Here is a 22,682-nt window from a genome sequence, read left to right as displayed (position 1 = left end):
TAAGTAAATAATTGTTCTAAGTAGTCAAAAATCTTATTTTTTCATTTCTTGGTAAATATGAAATAATTTTATCTTGTTTCTTTGTGAAAATACTGAATGAATACCTCTGACTTTGATCATTCATATACATTCAAAGATACATACATATGTATATACAATTATTTGCTATGCACTGTTTTGAATATTTTGGTACATTTTTCTTTCTTATTCCTTACAATACCCCTTAAAAGCACCAATATCTTCACATCTTAGATGATAAAGCTAAGGATTAGAAAACTATAACTAATTGTCTAAAGTCTTACTGGCAGTAAAAATCAAAGTTGATAGTTAAGTGCAAATCTTTGGAATACAAATTCAATTATCTTTCCAAAGTAACACAGTTGACTTATTACATACATATTCTCCATTCAAACAAGCAAGTATCACTAGTGTATATTGTGTATATACTAGGCTAGTGCATATTATATAAGACAGAGTAGCCTCCAGGCATAGGTAAGGACCTCTTAAATGGTTACATAGTAATGCCCACACAGGCTTGCTTTCTGATTTGACATTAGATATCAGCACTGAGTAACAGAGAGTTTCATTTTGGCCCTTTCCAACATGGCTTGTCCTTAGGACAGATAAATGGTGATTATTTTTATGACAGGAACAATCAGCTAATCTTAATTCATTATCTACTCTTTTACCTTCTCTTTAAATGATCTTCCTCTCTTGAACTACGTTTACATCTATTGCTTAGCAATACAGAAAAAAAACTCATAGTCTAAATTCAACTCTATACTGTTTCTGTTATTCAATATTTGTCCTGTGATAAGCATATGATAGATATTCAAATATTTACTGAGCAAAAACTATGTGATGATTTTTTCTGAAACTAAGACCACTAGGTCAGTTGATGGGCCCCTATAAATCACTGTGAATTATACTGCTGATTTCAAATGAGCTTTCATCCAGACTGTTCAAGTACATGTTTCCTTCAGCTCTTTGGCATCTCTAAGTTTATTGTACCTTCAGGAATTAGGAAAATCAATTTGAATGCTCAGTTTCATATATTCACTCCATAAGTAGCCTCCCCAATAAATGCCAAAGCTTACAGATTCATAAACCCCTCCCTACAAAACAGGAAATGTGACAGAAAGCTCCAGAATTTTTGTAAATTATTAAAAATTACAATTGAAAATTCTTTCTGCTGTGTGTGCTCTTTTATGAGTATAAAGGCCACTAATGTAGGGATTCATCTTGTTCGTTAGGCTCATAATCTTTGATTCACCTTTAATTTTCAGAAAACAAGCCCTGAAGAGGGTCTGTTTTCCATCACTGGAATAAGACAATAGCTCTAATCTGCAATCTTCTATTTTGTTACAGCTATTTGAAGACTAATTTCAATTTTAACTTGTCTGTTTTCCCTCCTCTCTCAGTACAAAGCTGTTTTGATTACAGGAGGGGTGGAGGTGATGGAGACAATGATGATGGTGGTGGTGGAGGTGGTGATAGAGAAGGTGATGGTGATGGTGATGGTGATGGTGATGGTGATGGGGGTGGGTGGGTGTGTGTGTGTGTGTGTGTGTGTGTATAAAAGAGGTAGGGTGGGTGAGGGGGAGTGGGAGGCAGCATACATGGACTGTATTTGTTAATCTGCTTATAAATTTAACAGATTTTTTAGCTGAAATTTTGCCAGTGTTAATTGTACATGCAGAATTCATGCTGGGAAAATCTCCTTGGGAAAAAAAAGAAGAAGTGCACAGCCGGCCTGTTATGTAAGATGTTTATTTTCATCCAATCCAACCCACCGTAGGCAGAACAGAAAATAGGCCAGCACTTCTGACCAGTGACATCACCTCATCATCAGGAGAAAGCAGGAAAGGCTGATCACCATATTGTTCGCAAAGAGGATAATTTTCTTCCACAATTGTTTCTCTTGTGGAAACCTTTATTTCTGAAGATAGTGATCTCATTTCCCTTTGATGTTTATTTCTTCAGATTCTGTAATAACAGTGAAGCTACCTGGATTTCAGTTCTTGTACAATGCACATAAGCACTTATTTCAGTACTTTTTCTATGGGTCTCCAAATTTTAAAAGATTGGATCATTTTAGCAAACCATTGACATCTTAAGGAAATTGTCAGAGGAGGAGGGATAAGCATCTCGATATTTAATTTTATGCTGTATTTTTTATAGCATTGGGTAATCTGCTTTGCAGGATGCCTTCTTTCTCAGACTGCTTTGCTTTGTAATATTTAAGTAGATGACTTTGTATTTATTTCATGAATACTAAGAGATGTACAGTTTTAAAAATGTATTTTAAGCAGCTCATCATCTCTTTTATAATATAGATATTGTTGCAATTTATAAAGAGTTAAGTGATTGAAATTATGTGTGTGTGTGCATGCAGTTTTTTCTATTAATTCAAAATTAAAAGGAAACTAAAAATATCCATTTTATTTTAGAGGTTGATTCAGCTAAACTTAGAAAATACACCACAATGAAACCAACCACTCTGGTTTTGCTATGACAGCTTTAGCAAAATGTCTTCTCTGTTAAGGGGCAATCTTCAGGTTCATTCTACGTTATCCACTTTTTAATACTCTGTCTATTCTTGTTTCATTCTCCCTCTAGAGGAAATTAGTGGTATTACAATTCAAACTTTAAAATCTAATATAGCAGCAGGCTTAAATGAAACAATCATAAGAATAATTCCTTGACTTCATTTATATTTAACTTAGTCCTAGAAGTCATTATCTTAAGTAGTTCTAAGTCTTCAGCATCTTTTTCTTTAAGGCAGAGTGTCAGTATCTTAAGGTTTTTTGATTTGGGTTTGTTTGTTTGCTTTTTAATAGCAAAACCAAAATCTTAACCCTGGTCAAGAGTAGTTTCATGAGGAAAGGTGGATGCACTGTAAATGTTAGAATTTCAGTGTCTGACACAATGAGTGTTGTGCATTTGTGATTCCATCAGTCTGATTATTGTGTTCTGGGATTCACATTACATCTTTGAGGGCACTGGCTGCCATTTAATGGCAGTTGTATACATTGAATATAAAAATTAAAAGTGGCCCAGTACCCTGAACATAGGACAGTAAAATATTAGGATTTAGACAAAAATATCTGTCTTTCAACTGAAGATGAGTATAGAAAAGGGCTCCTTTCTCTTCTTTCTAGAGACATGAATAGCTTGATTTGGGGAAACCTATTTTTTCTATCTGTAAACTGGGTTTAATTATATCTATCTCCTGTAGTGTGAGGATCAAAAAATATATGTTCATTGCCTAGTATGTGACTGACTCAGAGAAAATTCCTTTTCTCTTCCATTTTTTTTTTAATAAAAATTCTCTGACTCAGTCTGTGAAGTAAAAACATAAAAATTGTAAAACTTTTTAGGAGAGTTTCCTCATTTTTGATATACCCTCTTCTATGCTTTTACTTTAAATTTCAGAGTAATGGCGTGATTTTGTCTTCAAAATGTTGCTGCCTTGTTCTTGCACAAATGCCAGTCGTGCGAGGGCAGTCTGGAAAGACAGAAATCTGCGACGTATGTGTTTCATATGGGGCTGTGTTTGTGGTGGAACATAGAAGGAAAAGGAGGAACAGGTAGCTCCGTATATTCTGCCCTAGAAAGAAGTTCAGCACATAACGTTTAAAAAAGCAAGCTACAGTAGAATATGATCATGTATATTATATTTGCATTTTAAAAGCCTAGAAATTATTTATGAAACTGTTTTCAGGAAAGTGGAATTATGCAGAACTTTGGGAACCTTTTTATTTTCCCTTCTGTACTGCATGCATGAAAATATTTCAATAGATAATATACATGGTAAAATTCCATAAGGAGATAAGTAAGTCTTTCTCCCACTTCTGAACTCCAGTATCTTAGTTTCAGTCCCCCAAACAACCACTGTACACAGTTTATGATCCTTTAAAGATTTTTTTCCATGCATGATACATAAATAAGCACACATATGCACATATATATGTATATAACTGATTCTTGTTATTCACAGTAGTCGTGTTCCATAGCTCTCTGTGAATACTGAATTAGCACCTACTGTATCATTACTCCTGGGGAAGTACAGAGTTAGGTTCCTGTGAGCCTCTGGTCACAATATTGTCATCAGTCGATCAATATGTAACTTTGTCTTATGTGTGTTTCTATTTGAAGACATCTTACTTATTCGAACTTACAGCCAACAGCACTATAACTCATGCCTGAACAAAAGTTATCTAACACACATATTTTCTCAGTAAAGCACATCACAGCATTTTTCTGCTTAGGAATACTAGACAGAATTTCAGCATTATGCTTGGGGCCATTTTAAACAGCAAAATCACCAACAAAAGGCACAAAAATGAGAAAAACCAGGCATTAAACAGACCACAAAAGAGACACTTTTTTTTACAGTATGGGAGCAGAAATAAGAAGGCAGAGCACTGTCTTGTTTAATCTACGAAGTTATGTGAGTATTGAGTTTGGGGTTATAAACAAATTTTAGCAAGTAGACAAATCTACAAATAATGAGGATTGACTGTTATATGTGTCTGTGTGCTGTGTATGCACATATATGGATATATGCATATATCTCCTTTATCACACACTAGCAATATATTACATATGTTTTTCTGAACATTGCTTTGTAGTACTGCTCGGTATTTAATAGCACAGACCCTGAAGTTAGACTGTCTGGGATCAAATCCTGACATTAAGTTTTACTAGCTGTGTGACCTTGAGCAGGTTACCTAACCTTTCTGTGCCTCTGTTAAGCTAATCTATAATATGGGAATTATAAGGAGTCCTACGTAAGGTGGTAGCTATGAGGATCAGATAAGTTAATATGCAAAAAGCACTTAGGACATGCCTATTTGCTCTGTCATCATTTAAGAGTATATTTGGGGGATTATTCATTATTGGCCCATACAGTGTGACCTCATTCTTTTTAAAAACAAAATAGTAATACATTGCATGGCTATACCATCATTTTTTAACCTCTTGCCCACAGAATACTTTTAGATAACTTCCTATCTTTTGCTTCACTAAGAATCTTGGAACGCAATTCCACGTGCATATGTGGAAATCTATCTCTAGGCAAAGGAATTGTGCATTTTTAATTCTGATGTATATTACCACATTTCTCTCCAGGATTTGTTATAATAATCATTTATAGCCAGGAGGGAAAAAGATATTTCCTTTCCATAAAGAGAGAGAAAATAATGACTCTTAGTTCTTACCTTTTGCTCAGATGCAAAGAAAAAAAATTTTTTCCTACATTAGGTTGAATAAATGATCCCTTTATTGTTCACTATGTCAGTGTAAGTGACATTAGAATGACATTTTATGCCACCCAATGTTTAGGTTTACAAAGCACTAACAGGTTTGCAAATATTTTGCAGATTATATGAATTCTCTCCTAGCCCACTAATACAGAGTATCTTATCACCCCAATAAGATTTTACCCTCTCAGTTAAGTAGGAATAAAACTATCATTTGCTCTACTTGATGCTCCTCTTTACATTAGCCCCCAATAAAGTCACTTGATTATTACATTATTTAGGAAATGAAATAGGAAAATCAGAATAATTGATACACATACACATTGTGCTTTACAGGCACGAGTACTGGCAACAGAAACTTAGAAAAAAATATCAAATCTTGCTTAAACGGATTCTTTTTCCAAGGCAGAGAGCATTAAGAGCTTCCAAAAAAATAATTCTAACATAAAGTAGTCTTCTGGCTTCTTCAGTGTTTCCACCTTACTGCTGCCTGCCTCCCAAATCATTATAGGACAAACATGATTGAATTTTTGCTTCCTCTTACAACTTCTTTAGAGCAGAGTATGTTTCACTTTTGTATTTATTTATTTTTTTAAGAACATTCATTCATCTCTTTACAAGCAATCACAAAGATATCTGGAATTCTGATTATGGGCTGTGAAGACAATAACCACAAAGAACTGAGCTGAGGTACATTTTTAACAAGGGGAAGACGTCACTGGAAGCTTTCTATGGGACTGGAAAAAGGTTCTAGAAAATAGTCTGAGTCACTCTTATTAGGAGAGGCAGGGTGGAGAGCAGCTGTGCAAAATTAGTACCAGTATCCTCCTACCCTCCATTTTAAACTTTTCAAAAGATTTTTTTCTGGTCATTCTTCCTGAGAAGGGCAACCTAATCAGACATAATCTTTGCTTTTAGAGGTTACCATGGTGACTGGCCAGGACAGACTATCTTCTCTCAGCATCAAAAACACATTTTGTATGGCGCTAAATAAGCCTTGTATCCTTGTATACCATCAGTTTTTCTTTGAGCGATAAAACAAATAGGGTACATTGAAATTGTTCACAGCAATCATAAATGATATTTCCCCATATTGATTTTTTTCCTTTCTTTTTGTCCTTTCTTATCTGTGCCATATCTCTTTGAAGTATACATCAAGGCCCCATGCTTATTACAAGAAGCAAAGATACAGTGAATCTTAAAAAGAAAAAAAAAAAAAGGACCGGGATAGTGAAAGATTCACCTACGACTTATGTTCTGTTAAACTGAAAGACAGTTTCACTCACCGAGGCTGACAAACAATGAGACTAGTACAGACAATCAGAAGACACTTCTGTGGCTCAATGAACATAAGAGCAGTCCCTAATTGCTGAGACAGAGGAAACAATACATACTATTTTTTTAACATCTTTATTGGAGTATAATTGCTTTACAACTGTGTGTTAGTTTCTGCTTTATAACAAAGTGAATCAGCTATACATATACATATATCCCCATATCTCCTCCCTCTTGCATCTCCCTCTGTCAGTCCCTCCCTATCCCACCCCTCTAGGTGGTCACAAAGCACGGAGCTGACCTCCCGGTGCTATGTGGCTGCTTCCCACTAGCTATCTATTTTACGTTTGGTAGTATATATAAGTCCATGCCACTCTCTCACTTCATCCCAGCTTACCCTTCCCCCTTCCCGTGTCCTTAAGTCCATTCTCTACATCTGTGTCTTTATTCCTGTGGATGGACCTAGAGTCTGTCATACAGAGTGAAGTAAGTCAGAAAAGAAAAACAAATACCAATATGCTAACACATAATATATGGAATCTAAAAAAAAAAAAAATTGTTCTGAAGAACCTAGAGGCAGGACAGGCATAGTATTTTTTTTTTAATGGACTTTATTTTTTAGAACAGTTTTAGGTTCAGAACAAAAATGAGTAGAAAGTACAGAGAATTCCTTTATACCCCCTGGCCCACAAATGCAGAGACTCCCCCACTACCAATATCTGCTACCAAAGTGACATTTTTATAATAATTGATGAACTTACACTGACACATCCTTATCACTGAAAGTCCATATATTAGTGTTCACTCGCGGTGTTGTACACTCAGTGGGTTTGGACAAATGTATAATGACTTATATCCACCACAGTAGTATCATACAGAGTATTTTCATTGCCCTAAAAATCCTCTGTGTTCTGCCTCTTCATCCCTCCCACCACCCTCCCAACCTCTAGCAGCCACTGATCTCTTTACTGTCTCCATAGTTTTGCCTTTTCCATAATGTCAATTGCTGGAATCGTATAATATGTAGCATTTCCAGATTGGCTTCTTTCACTTAGTAATATGCTTTTTAAACTTTTAGCATTTCTTAAAGAAAAGGAAATTCCATTTTTCTCTTCTGCCGTATTGATCACTTCATTTTCCTAAAGCTTCTGATTCTTCTAGTTTAGCTAGTTAGAAAATGCCAAGCACAAAGTAGTTCAGAATTTGAAATCAACTTCTCAAGTGAAAAAAAAAGAGAAAGGAAATATTACAAAAAAACAGAGAAAACTCACAAACACTGCCACCGTCGCCACCACAACCAAAAGACAAGGAGGCCAGAGAATGACTGACCCAGAATGCATAAGCTTTAGAAAAGTAGAAGCAGAGAGACGGCTCTAGCACTGAGTGAGGATGGGTGTGAAGAATCCCTTAACAAAAAGTTCTGGACCCTCCAAGACACACAAATAAGCTTGTCCAGGGGCTGAAGAAGCAGTGAGTAATCCTCTGCACCTCCACCCCAAATTGCCCAGAGAGTTGTTAACATTCTGTTTACTGGTAGGCTATGAGTCAGTGCTAGGTCTGAAGTTTTCTCCAATCCCCTGATTAAAATTAATCGTCTTCTCAGTACTCCCAAAACTCTTTGTTTATGACTCATGCAGGCAGATTAACCATGTTAGGTTTTGCATTACTGTTATTTATGTTCTAGTCTTCCTTCTTCACTAGACTGCAAATTCCTCCAGGACAGGAATCTTGTTTTTCTTCAACTTCATGTTATGCAAAGTACCTTACAAACAGCAAATGTGCAGTAAACATTGGTTAAATAAAACTGAACTTGAGTCCATAGGTGTACGATATGATTTTTTTTCCTCCCCTACCAAAAGGATATTTATGGATGACAAAGCCCAACTTTGCCAGTTTTACTGTTGTCTAACAGAAGGAATGACTACGATATATAAAAACATGGTGGGTAAACATTTTGAGATATTATCTTTTTCTCTTCCTATAATTTCCCACAAGTCTTTCTGGGTTTTGGATTACAAAATGTCTAATGCAAGAAGGAATTTTAAAGGATAGATGGATTATTTTGCAATAAACTAGCACACAAAAAATAATCCTCACCAAATATCCTTATTAAAAGACCTCTGAGTTAACGGTGGGGGAGAAAGGGTAAGCTAAATAGAGAGGTCTATGTGTTCCCAAAGCAGAGGGAAACTATACACTGTAGTGTTGCTGGGAAGGCCACAAAACCCAAGAAGGAAATAGCTATGGGGCACACAAGACAGATAGCCCCATATGCAGTCTGAAAAAAAAATTCCATGCCAGAATCATGGCTCAGAACAGCAGAGTATCCCTGGATCTCAAGGGAACCAGGCAGCTGGGGATAACGAATGTTTCAGTGAAAATCAATGTGGACAAGTGACTAAAAAACAGATTGCTTCCCTCCCCCACCTGCATTTTCCACGCTTCCCTCTACCTGGCCTGTGTGATATCCTGGACCTAAAGTTGTAATATGACCAAGGAAGAAATCCTAAAAGTTTAGGAGGTTAAGGTTCCCATCGGTGATATAGGTTCTGTGTAAGAAATTAAGTCAAATTATAGAAAAGAAGCCACAATTTGTTACTTAGACAATTGTATTTATGGACTGGGATTCATACTTGTTTCAGAAATTCCACTGTTGAATCTTAATACCTCTAAACAAATATAAGGAATGAGGAGGTAGTTGAACCAACAGTTTACTTTGAAATGAAAAGAGAGAAATAATTCAACACCATTCACTAAGTTTCTCATCTCTCAGCCTGAAACTCTAAAGTCAATAGAATTTAGCCCTAGATTATCAGTGTCAAAATATGTCCCATTTGGAGTTAGGTGAAAGTTTCTAAGATAAATAAAAATGAATTCTGGATACTACTATTTGCAAGTTCATGTTGACTCATGAGAGTGGCTTGTAGGAAACAGTTTCCAATTCCATGGAAAGGGTGAGGCTGTTTATAATACAAGCCTGAAGTTCAGAGAGGGAGTCATGACATTGCTTTGTCAGGCAGTAGCTGTATCACTCCCTTCATGCTGAGACAACATGATAAGGATATTGGGGGTTGACTTTTTTGGTATCACCTCTTGAAGACCCAAGAGAATCATATAATGAATATAGTAATAACAAATCCTTTCTATTCTCTTCAAGCATCCTAACTTATGCTATCCCCACATTTATTCATTGGTAGAGGTCCCTCCTCCTATCTTTTATTTCACTATTTCATAGAAAAAGTGTGACCAATTTTAGTCCCCACATACACCATCAGAGAAATACTCTTTTGTCTCTGAGGCCCCTCCTCCTGTGCTCTCTCTGATCTCCTTAACTCCAGTCTAAATTCTTTATCATGGCAAATGACACTATTTCTTACCCCTCTTACTGCTTTATTTCCAAACCCAACCATCTTTTTTTTTTTTTGCGGTACGCGGGCCTCTCACTGTTGTGGCCTCTCCTGTTGCAGAACACAGGCTCCAGACACGCAGGCTCAGTGGCCATGGCTCACGGGCCTAGCCGCTCCGCGGCATGTGGGATCCTCCCGGACTGGGGCACGAACCCGTGTCGCCTGCATTGGCAGGCGGACTCTCAACTGGTGTGCCACCAGGGAAGCCCCAACCATCTCTTTTTACTGTGGGCAGCAGTTGTGTTGAGTAACATCCATTCCTTAATTATGCCATGTGTTTCTCACCTTTTCATATGCATCTTGCTTTGTCTGCAACTTCCTACCTCTATTCCTTAGCAGTCTTGCAACTCAGAAAGGCTAACTTAAACATCTCCTGTATGTATCCCTTACTTTCTCCTCTCCCACTCCAGCTAGAATTGTTCACTTTCTTTGTGTGCCCTACTGTACCACACAAATCATTCATTCATTTTTCTCACTGAACACTTATTAAGTAACATTTATTATGTGCCACACACTGTGCTAGGTGCTGTCATGCTGAGGGAGGAGATTCATGCTCTCAATGACAACGAAAACTAGTAATATGTGTAGTTTAGACATGAACTTAATTCCTTACTGTCCTTCTCACTCTATTATATTAAGGATCACTGAGACTGATACCGTGTTCGTATTTTACTTTTTTCATTGTTAGGTCGCCAGTACCACACATGGGGGCTGGGACCTAGTAGGCATTAAATAGATGTGCTGATTTCAAATTTCCCTTTTGCCATAAATAACAAAGTGGAGTACCTTGAGGGTTTCTTTTTTAAAAAGTTACATTCTTTTTTCTTTGCTTTAAGTGTTATTATTTATTTATAAAGAGATTGCAGAGCAGGTGGTTTATATTAATACCGAAGGTAATAACTAATAGTTAATAAAGCAAAACTACGTACCAAGCCTTATTCTGAGTACTTTATATATCTTACACCTGTCAAAAAAGTTAATTTTTTAATTAAAAAAAACACAAAAACTAGTGTATACTATAAAATTTAAGCAATACAGAGATTAAAACTCAACAATTTCCTCACCACGGTAATCTTCCCACATTAACCGAGTTAACAATATTGTTTTACTCTCTTCTCTATCCCTCATACAAAGCTATACAAATATATATATATGTATAAAATACATATATGGGTTTTATTTGCATATTTTATAAAAATGCATCACATATTTTCATGAGGGAAATCTATCTGCAGTATTTTTGTAATATCTTTGGGTAAGTTTTAAACTCTAGACTCAATTTCTTAAATAAATATAGGGATATTTAGGTTATCATTTTAAAGTGAGTTTTGGTAGTTTGTATCTTTTAAAAACTGTGATCATTTCACTTAGGTGTTGAATTTATTAGCATAAAATTGTTCTTCATATTTTCACATAGCTCCCTATCCTATGTAAAGTTTGATTGTGTTCCTCAAAATATTAAAAACAGAATTACCATATGATCTAGCAATTCCACTTCTGGGTATATACCTAAAAGACTGAAAGTAGGGTCTTGAAGAGATATTTGTACACCCATGTTTATAGCAGCATTATTCATGAAAACAACTTAAGTGTCCATCAATGGATGAATGGTTAAGGAAAATGTGGTATATACATACAATGGAATATTACTCAGGCTTAAAAAGGAAGGAAATTCTGACCCATGCTACAACATGGATGAACATTGAGGACATTATGCTAAGTGAAATAAGACAGTCACAAAAAGACAAATACTGTATGATTCTACTTATACAAGGTACTTAGAGCATAAAATCATAAAGACAGAAAGTACAACGGTAGTTACCGGAGGTTGGGGAGAGGGAAGAATGGCGAATTATTAATGGATATAGGGTTTCAGTTTTACAAGATGAAAAAAGTTACAGGAATGGGTGGTGGTGATGGTTGCTCAACGATGTGAATGTATTTAATACCTGTACACTTAAAAATGTACAGTTAAAAATGGTTAAGATGGTAAATTTTATGTTACTTAAAAATGAACTGTACACTTAAAAATGGCTAAAATATGGGCTTCCCTGGTGGCGCAGTGGTTGCGAGTCCGCCTGCCGATGCAGGGGACACGGGTTTGTGACCCGGTCCGGGAAGATCCCACATGCCGCGGAGCGGCTGGGCCCTGAGCCACGGCCGCTGAGCCTGCGCGTCCGGAGCCTGTGCTCCGCAACGGGAGAGGCCACAACAGTGAGAGGCCCGCGTACCGCAAAAAAAAAAAAAAAGGCTAAAATAGTAAATTTTATGTTACATGTATTTTATCACCATAAAATTTTTAAAAGAATTATCAACATCTGGGAGCCAGGAACTGCATTTTTTTTTTTTTTTTTTTTTTGCGTTACGTGGGCCTCTCACTGTTGTGGCCTCTCCCTTGCGTAGCACAGGCTCTGGACGCGCAGGCTCAGCAGCCATGGCTCACGGGCCCAGCCGCTCCGCGGCATGCGGGATCTTCCCGGAACGGGGCACAAACCCGTGTCCCCTGCATCGGCAGGCGGACTCTCAACCACTGCGCCACCAGGGAAGCCCTTATTTTTAAGCTTTGTATTCACAAACCTAGAAAAATGTCTAGGACATTGTAGTACCTTGAAAAGCACTAGTAGTCACAAATAGTCAACCATCTTCAAGATACCAATAGACATTTTCTCTATCAAAAGCCAAATTAAAGTCCTAAATCAGAAAAGGTGGGGGTGGGGATGCAGCAGTAGAAATGGGCTGAGCAGGAGATGCTCATAATGATAGTGACCTGTACTCTTCCAGGTGACAGGTTTAAATTTTTAATTTACTCTTATTTATGTGGGAAATCCTATATAGTAAACAGGGGGAAATACTATTCTTTCTAGTAAGACAAGCAAACAGCAACATCAGGAGAACCCCTTTTAGGCCAACAAATATACCTCACATCAAAGCCTGAAACATCAGAGAGTGTCTGGTGCCTGGAAATCAAACAGAACCCAAGTTATGATAGAGAGAAGCGTTCTCATAGTGGCAGGTGGTCCATGAAGGCAACCAAGGAGAATTCACACACTGTGTTTATGAGCAAACATCAGAACTGAATAGACTCCTCCTTAAAGGAGGAGAATACAGAAAAAAAATTTTTTTAATCTACAACATAAAAAATACTGAAAACATAACACTCGATAATGCAGAAGAGAAACTATTTATGTGTGTGCACATATATACATAGGTACATAAATATGTATGTATATGTGTATTTTCCCACATAAATATAGATATTTACTATGGAGAAATGAACCAATTTAAAAAATGATAGTTACTCATTGACAGTTATTGTTCAACAGAGTTCTAAATATTTAATGTATATTGCTTCTTACAATTCACATAAACATTATGATATCATTCCCATTTTACAAAAGGTTGGTAACATGCTCACAGCCATGTGGCTTTGTAAAAGGCAAAGCTGGGGTTCAAACTCAGGTAGCCTGATTCCAGAGTCTGAGCTCTTAGCAAAGCTGAAAACAATTGCCATATGCTCTCAATTAAATTCTAAGATAATGAATTATAATAGAAGAGTTAAAATGAGATAATATAAAAGGAGTCAGTTGAAAAATATTAGATGAAAAACTGGCAGTCTCTAACAAAAATCTTAAAGTTTTGTGAGGTAAGGAAACGTTATAAGGACTTTTAAAGCAGCAGAATTAAAATTAGCATTCGAAAAAATAAAGCATAGCAATCAAATTCTCAGAAATATGTGAAATATAGGAAAAACAAAACTTAAAAAGAAAAGAGTTCTGAGTCTATAAATAAAAGAAAACATGAAAACTATAAGAGAGAATTTGTTAGCTATGAAGTCTGGAAAATGGAGAATTCACACACAACACATAAATACATAACATCCACCTCCACACCAGCTGAACTAGATGTATACAACCAGACCTTGCACTGTGCCAGTGTAATTTCAATTCTCAAGCATAAAATTTTTGAGATACTCTGAGCATTTTGCAACAGAATTTGTTAGTAAATATTTTGCAGCAAAGGAATTTAAATTTATGAGCAGTTGTGAACAGTTAAAATGGAAATCTAAACATACATATTGAGTTTGTGTCTTCACGTTTGCAGGACTCATTTTTATATAGATTTCTGTATATGAATTTTCTATAGATTAAATATGTGCTAGGCACTATTCTAAAAACTTTCAATGTATTATCTCATTAATTTTTCACAAACCCCTCCATTGATGGATGAGGAAACTAAGAGTAGGAAGGTTAAATAACGTGTCAAAGATTATAGTTAGTAAGTGGTACAGTCAGAATTCAAAAAGACCAGGTAGTAAGCATCTAAAGGCTGCCTTATGAACATTAGATTAAAATCAATACTTTTATTCTAGCTCTATTTGACAAATAGTAACAATACTTAATATAGGCAAAGGGTCTTGTTCCTTTCATAGCACTTTCACATATTTTATCTCATTTAATACTCAGACTATTTTTCTGGATGGACTGTTGCTATCCCTATTTTATAAATAAATAAATCGCGGCCCAGAGAAGTTTAAATGACGTTTTTAAGGAGAGGAAACAAGCCGAGGCCTTCTCATATCCCAAATATCATCCTATCCTTTATGCAACCAGTGTCCTTTGTCATAATTCACCCAGAGCAGCCTGAATCAGATCAGCAAACATGTGAGAAAAAGTATTCAAATTGATGCCAGGAGAGTACTGGGTTGACAATGATCTGATTGGTACAATTGATCTGCCACATTTTCAGCTCATTATATAGCCACCCAAGTTTTAGAAATTGAATCTTGGGGCCATGATCAGGAAATTCAATTTTGGGAACTTTTAAGAGTAGTCTTTTCTGTAAACTCCCTTCATTTGAACCATCTGTTTCCACCATGATCTGGACTGACACCAATGTATGAGTCATCTAGAATTTTTGTCCATGAGGTCCTATAGTACAGGGAGAAATACTGTTTTGTAATGTGATGCCTCAAGTCAAGGGAGTTATTTTTTTAGCCTCAAAGGTGTTGAGGAAGGGAGGAAGGAAGAAAGGAAGCAAAGAAGGAAGGAAGGAAGGAAGGAAAGAAGGAAAAAAAGGTGGGAAGGGAAGAAGGGAAAAATAAAAGGAAGAGAACAAATTTCCTACCCTGCTGTGACCACTGGGGAACTGAAGGTTTTAAAACATTTCTCCATGCCCTTCCTCTTGAGGGAAAAGCATACACACAAGGGAGATTTTAAATAGAAGCAGCTGAGTATTACCTTTAGTCCATCCCTGTAGGAACTCTTCCCTTATTCCAAAAGAACTCTCGCATTTTGCAGTTCAATACTGTTTTTCAATTCTATTTGAGAATTTGAAATATTGGGGTTTGTTTTTCAATGAACTATTTTGTATGCTTATATCCACTCTGAGGTCTGTGTTGGTCAGCCAACATTTGCACACTTTCAGTCTACTGAAGCTCTCTTGTGTACTTCATTCCTTGGTTTGCTTCAAGCCTGCTTTGTGCTGGCTGCTGAACATACAGAGTTGTATGTTATTAATTCCACAGCTTATTTTGAAACTTGCCCCTGAGACCATCTCTTCAACTGCCCTTCAGTCTGAGACACAAAGATTTTAATCTCTAATATTTCTCTATCAAAATAGTTTATATTATCATTATATTTCCACTTTCCTTCCAGAGCAATATCATCTATGAGTTTTTATTAGACTTGTGTGGCCAAAGGAATCTGGGCCAGAGTAATTAAATGAAGCAAATGAAACATTTTATCGACAGCAATATTATTGAGTGAAGGGGAGCATTTTAGAAGTAAAGATTTTTTTCCCCCCACAAGTAACACATTGCCATCTGTTCTTATTTCACACAAATCAGTACTGAGGGAGCAACATGAAAGAGGAAACTGGGTCAACATTTACATTTCAAGTCAGGTTAGATCTTGCTTTGTCAATTTCTTTGGACTGGAAATCTAAAGGTTAAAAGATTATTGCAGGCATGGGGTAAGCCAGCCAAGAAATGGATCCTTCTAGGTAGCCCCATGAAACTGTGAGACCCAAATAGAGAAAAAAAATAATAGGGAAGGCATAATGTTTTCTGGGATCTAAGTCTGCCCTTAAATTTATAAGACCAAAAGGATAATAAAATTCACTTGAACTTGTCATTGTTAAATCTCTGTGTTCAGCCCTTATTTTCTAACTGTACTTGGTCCAAATATGTGCCTCTAGGTTAGGTAGTGGCCTGCGAGGTTATCCATCTGACTGGTGGCCTAGAAACACTGAGTTCTTAAAAAGAGAAATCTCAAAGTACATGTAATGCCTGAAATACACTGTCTCTACAGTTCTTTACTCTCAAGATGACTAAAATTTCACAAAATCATGAGACTGAATTGTGGAGCTTGTGGTCAAGGGAGACCAAAAAAAATAGGAAACTTCATCTATCCTACAAGAATATCTTAGAAGATTCTGAGGCAGGACAAGTTCTTCCTGCTGACTCAGCTGTGTGTGTGTGTGCACGCACAAGCATGCCTGTACACATGTGTTTGGGGAGTGACACTAAGCTTGAATCTCTTTCCTTATTGCTCATTCATTCTTGGGCTTAATGGATACCTTAGCATTATCAAAAATCTCCTTCATTCTATGAATTTCATTTTTACATGTTAAAAATAATTTGGTGTCGATAACATACTTTTTGTTTCATTTTGTTTTTCAAATCTTCTTTATGGCCCAAACCTGTTTAAATGTTTTGCTTAACACTCACATGAGGATGTTTGGGGTGGATGTGAGTAAACAGACAATATATAGTTTGTTTATTTCATTCACATCCCTGCTAAAATTCTTCAATGTCTTCTCATTGTCCTTTGGATTAAATACAAGTACTTTATCTTGATGTAAACTATACGTTCAGTCTCTTAAGACTTTCCCCATTTTAGGGTTTTCTTCCACATTTATTACTTGCAATCATGTATTCTTCAGTTAAGTGTTGTGTTCTCAAAATGTCTATTAGGCCAGTTTTTAATTTTTTAAATATTTTTGCTGATATTTTTTCTAAAAATTACTTGTAAAGGGTTACTAAAATCTCCAACTATCGTGCTCCATATATTTTGAAGCTCTTTTATTAGGTGCATACACATTTAGGTTTTTCGTAACTTCTTGACTATTACTCTTTTATCATTACAAAATATCCCTTTTTATCTCTGGTAATATTCCTTGCCATATTTTTTGTCCAATATGAATTTAGCTACACTAGCTTTCTTGTGCTTATTGTTGTTATCATTTCCATTTTAACCTACATGTATGTTATATTTAAAATGTGTTTCTAGTAAGCAGCACATAGTTGGGTTTGGTTCTTCTAACCAATTTTATCCAATCACTATATAATTGCATCTCTGACCATTTCTCCTATGCAAAGTGAACAAGCAGATACTCTGCACACTGGGAGGATTCCCCTTCACCACTGTCCACCAGGGATCCCTGAGAGGGGTTGTAGTGCTGCAGCTGTCCACTCTTGGGTAGTGCCTGCATCATGTACCAGACCATCTGTAAACCAGATTCGAGACTTCTCTTCCTCTGCCAACTGATTACGTGAGGCCATAGTTGCAGGCTGAGAGAGAGAAGGTAGTGAAGCAGGAGTGGGACCATGGGCATTTGGGCCACACCTTCATATAACGTACTTGTGCCTTCAGGGCCTGCTCAGGCCACTTCCATTTGATGGTGGAGCATTGCCATGCACACCCAACTTTATAGTTTGGTGGGTCAGATAATAACCAGCTCATGATGGCAGCTCAGGCTGCATAGTAACTTGGTGGCACATGGTTAAGCATTTGGTCTCCACTAAGGCACAGCAGTAGGCCAAGATTATTTCTTAAGAAGAAAGTAGTTATCTGCAGATGATGGCAGGGCCTTGTTCCAAAATTCTAAAGGCCTGCGTGGTGTGATTCAGGTGTAGGGGCCTACCAAAGGGTCCAACCACCATCCCTGCCTGCCACTGCCACTTCAAGCATCATTGGATCTGTTGGATCACACAGCCCAAGTGGCAGAGCATCCTGCACAGCAACATGAACCTGGCGCAGAGGCTTCTCTTTTTCTGGGTCCCACACAAACCCAGCAGTTTTTTTTTTTTTTTTTTTTTCCCCAATATGCAGGCCTCTCAGTGTTGTGGCCTCTCCCGTTGTGGGGCACAGGCTCTGGACACGCAGGCTCAGTGGCCATGGCTCACGGGCCCAGCCGCTCCACAGCATGTGGGATCCTCCAGAACCAGGGCACGAACCCATGTCCCCCGCATCAGCAGGCGGACTCTCAACCACTGCGCCACCAGGGAAGCCCCCCAGCAGCTTTTAAGGTCACTTGGTAAATAGGCTGAAGTAACACACCTAAATGGCGAATGTGTTGACTCTAAAATCCAAAGAGGCTCACTAGGCATTGTGCCTCTTTCTGGGTTGTAGGAGGGGCCAGACACAATATCTTGTTCTTCACATCAGAAGGAAAGTCAACATGCCCCCCACCATAGACCACTAGAAATTGCACTGCAGTAGAAGCCCCTGAATTTTAGTCAGATGCATTTCTCTTTTCTGACACACAAATGCCTTCCCGACAAATCTAGAGTAGCTGTTAGTTCTTGCTCATTAGGTCCAGTTACCATAGTGCCATCAATGTAATGGACCAGTGTTATATCTTGTGGAAGGGAAAGGTGACCAAGATCCCTGCAAAGTAAATTATGATGTATGACTGGACAGTTGATACACCCCTGAGGTAGGACAGTGAAGGTATATTACTGGCCTTGCCATTTGAAAGCAAACTGCTTCTGGTGGGCTGGCTCTATGGACAGGATATATTTCTCTTCTGGAAACACCCTCACAGACACACCTAGAAATAATGTCTAATCTGAACATCCCATGGTCAGTCAAGTTAATACATAAAATTAACCGTCACAACAGGTTCTACAGAGTAGAACACGGACATCTTTAGAGGGGGGTAGCTGTCACAATGGGATTGGCATATAATCCATATGTGGCTTTGCCTTGCTTGCTTACAACACTTCACACAGCACAACTATCCAAGGCCTCAGCATATCTTAGCCATTGACATGGGATTCTTTCCAACATCATTTCAAATTAAGGTAGCCACCTTACAGCCAAAGAATTGTGAGAGTGGGCATATAAACACAGGATGCATTCATCCTACCACACGTTGTACTATCCAGAAGCAGAAGCTGCTGGCCTGATAGAGTGATGAAATGACCCCTGAAGGAGCAGCTGAAGCTTCGTTTTGGAGATGAGGTAGGGCAGAGATGGAGCTCTATCCTTCATAGAGCAGTACACATCCTAACCAACACTGTATTGCTGTGCCACCAACAGACAGAATATACGGGTCTGGGGGCAAGGGAGTGCCAACATTCACTTTCACTTCTCTCTGTTACTCTAAGTTCTGTGGGTCTAGAACTTTTGGATCACAAAGAAAATAGGATTCCACCAGGTGACACAGAAAGAGTCACAGTAAATAAAAATTTTTGACTATTACCTGATTACTTCGGGATCTTTGTGACAGCAGACCAGGAAGCAAAGAAAATAGCTGCTGCATTGGCATAGGTAATTGACCATGATCATGATGGAGAAGTGGAAGCATTCTTCATAAAGAGGGCAAAGACAAGTAAGTATCTATAGCACTTAGGTGATACACTGGTGGGTTCATGGTATTCCCTGGCCCAGTGACAATTTGAAATGTATAAGCACTTCAACCATGGTGTTTTGGGGTGCAGTAAATAGGAAGTCAGGGCTCTCAGGGATGAGGATATGCGTAAACCCAATAGGCAAGATATCCAGACCAACAGAAATCCTAGATGAGGAGGAGGGCAATTTAGAATGGGTGATAAAGGAGGGATATAATGAGTAGTATCCGTATGGCCTAAGGATCAACTGTAGCAGTACAGTTTGGAATTTGTCCCAGTAAGTCTTCTCTTGAAAAACTTCCTAGAATTGTGACCAAAAAATAGCTCAAAGAAGCTGAGTCTGGATGGAGTGAACTCACTGTGCAAAGTAGTAAATCTGAGTGGCAGAAGTGGTGAACTAGAACTGCTGCTGCGGGTGCCCCATCCTGATCCCCCATTAACAGCCTGTACACTATTCCCTATTGTTGAATTGACTGATGACAACTCACAGCTCTCCCCTTTGCTACAGATTTGCCTTCAGCTAAATGAAGATACCTTGCCCAGGAGGCACTGCTGCCCACTTCTACATCCCTGAACTCAGAGCGTGCCTATGATTGACTGGAATGGGATACAAAAAATTGGCCCCCTTCTCTCCAAGTGGGAACAATTCTGTAGTGCAATCTTTTTCCAAAACTTGCCCCTGTGATCAGACTGAAACTAGTCTCCATCTGAGACTGTATCCTTGCTTTGTTTTCCCCCTGCTCTATGCTGCTTCTATCACCTTTCTCCTGAGAGAGGTTCCCAATAAATTAACTGAATAAAAATCCATGTATTAGCTTCTGCTTCTGGGGAACCTGAACTAAGACATTCAATATCAGATTATTAAATAATATGTATATGTTTATATTTAACATACATGTACGTTAAGCAAGATATGTTTATATATCTTTTATTCCCCACTTACCAATCCTGGCAGGCAAGCTATGCTCTTCCTTATCTTTGTAGTCTTTTTATAACCCCTTGCATTATATGACGAACATAGTAGGCCTTCAATAAACACTTCTGGATATAAAGACAGAAACAAGCTAACCATGTGCTGATCTTCTCTCAGCAAAGTACCCAATTATGACAGTTCTGAGCTATATTCCTCCTAAATAAATTTTAAATGTATTTTATAATGGAAAGTTGGCTAATAAAAGACAAGCTCAAAGGTATAACACTAAACTGTCATGGTCTCAATTTCTCACCGAACAGCATCATTTTTATTGTTGTTTCCAAAATGAGATCATCTTTCTCTTCTACTTTCACATTAACTAGATTTGTTCAAAGATCTGATGTTAATGTCATCAGTCTGGTCTATTGCATGAGTTCTGCTAACTGAGTTTTAAAATATAGCCATTAGCATGCCATGGAGGAAGATTTGATCTCATCATGCTATAAATCACTTGTTTTTCTGAGAAGATTGGAAATATGACAGGCAGCTATGCTTTATCAATTGTTTTCATTTATACATTATATCTTTCCCACTTCAAAGTTTGCAGAAGGGAAGTGAGATAATGTGATTAGGTAGCTAAGCATATTCAACGTTCTGAAAACTAGGTCATTTTTGAGATTAAGTGATGGATTAAAAGGATTTAGAGGTGGTAAATTTTTGATTTGCATATTTCTCTAAAGAGTCTTGACTCTTGTCAACTCTCCCTCCCACCTTTTACAGAGCAGCAAGCCAAAGCACTACATCTAGCAGTTTAGTAGTTGCAAATTACTCTTGCCTGTTTTTTTTTTTTTGACCTTGAGCAAATTATCAGTATTTCCACACTAGATTTATTTTCCATAATCCATCAGCTGCATTGCTTTGGGGGCACTGGAAATGAGACAGGAGAGTGCTAATGTGACAGATGAGGACTGGAATAATTAAATAGTGCTCAGCATAAGGCTACTATACATCTCTTTGACGAAATGCCAATTAAATAAAGACTGCTTAGTGGTGAGCATTGTTCAATGCCACTCTTCCTTTTGGCATTTTTGGCCTTATCAATGGCCAAAAAGATAAATTAATAGCCTTCTACCAGAGAGGTGAACATAATTTATTCTATTTGGTTCTGTAGTTCACCAACTAGTGTTTTATTGTATGAACAGTACATATTATATACATGCAAAGATTTGAGAACTGGATTTTAAGAATTTAAAATATGCAAAAAGTTGAAATAAATATTCTTCTACTCATTCATTCATTCATTCAATAAACCATCTCATGTTTAGTGAAAAGAGGCACACAGATGATTATAATAGAATGAGTACATGTAATAATAGATATAAGCTTATGATGCACACAAGGGAGCATAAAGAAAGGACACCTAACCCAAGGGGCTGATATCAGGAAAGTCTCCCTGGAAGAGATGATGCCAGTAGCTATATCTTGGTGAATAAATTAGAGTCAGCCAGGCAAAGGGTAAAATGAAGAATAGTCTGGGTAGGCTGAGATATGGTGAGACAGATCAAGAAAACGGACTTTAAGAAGAGAGAAAAACACAAGTGAAACTGGTGGGACAGGCCTAGATGAAGACTTTGTGAAAGAAATTCAAAATAAAGTGCTATTTTTAAAAATGACACAAGATATGCATGCATGCTGAGATTAAAATAGCTTCTTTCTAGATTTTCTGATGGCAAAATTCTGGATATATTTACCCAAATTCATCTCTTATCACTTGGGGGATGTGGAATGGGATGGGAGTAGGCTTGATTTATTTTTCTGGGACCCTAATTCCTAGGGGAATAATACGGCAAATCAGCAGGGTAGAAGGCAGCTAGCATGATGTGGATGTGAAGTGAGTCCAAGGGTTTGGCAAGTCCACACCATGAATGTATTCTGGTTAATAGGCCAAGGATTTTGACTTTATGCATGACAGAAGGAAGTCAATGAAAATTTAGAAATTACAAGCAGAAAAGAGATATGAGACATTGATGATATAAAGTCCTGATATACTACTCATTTAATGTTTTTTGAGTTCTATGTAATAGTTATGAGACATTAGGTGAGGACAGAATAAATCTAAATCAGTTCCATAATCTTGTGTCTTAACACAAGCAGAGGTTTCTATTTTTATTATTTTGAACATAATGCTT

This window comes from Orcinus orca, chromosome 11 (assembly GCF_937001465.1).
Source record: "Orcinus orca chromosome 11, mOrcOrc1.1, whole genome shotgun sequence".
Taxonomy (NCBI): Eukaryota; Metazoa; Chordata; class Mammalia; order Artiodactyla; family Delphinidae; genus Orcinus; species Orcinus orca.
The sequence above is the reverse complement of the archived record's forward strand: the minus strand, read 5'-3'. Positions refer to the sequence as shown.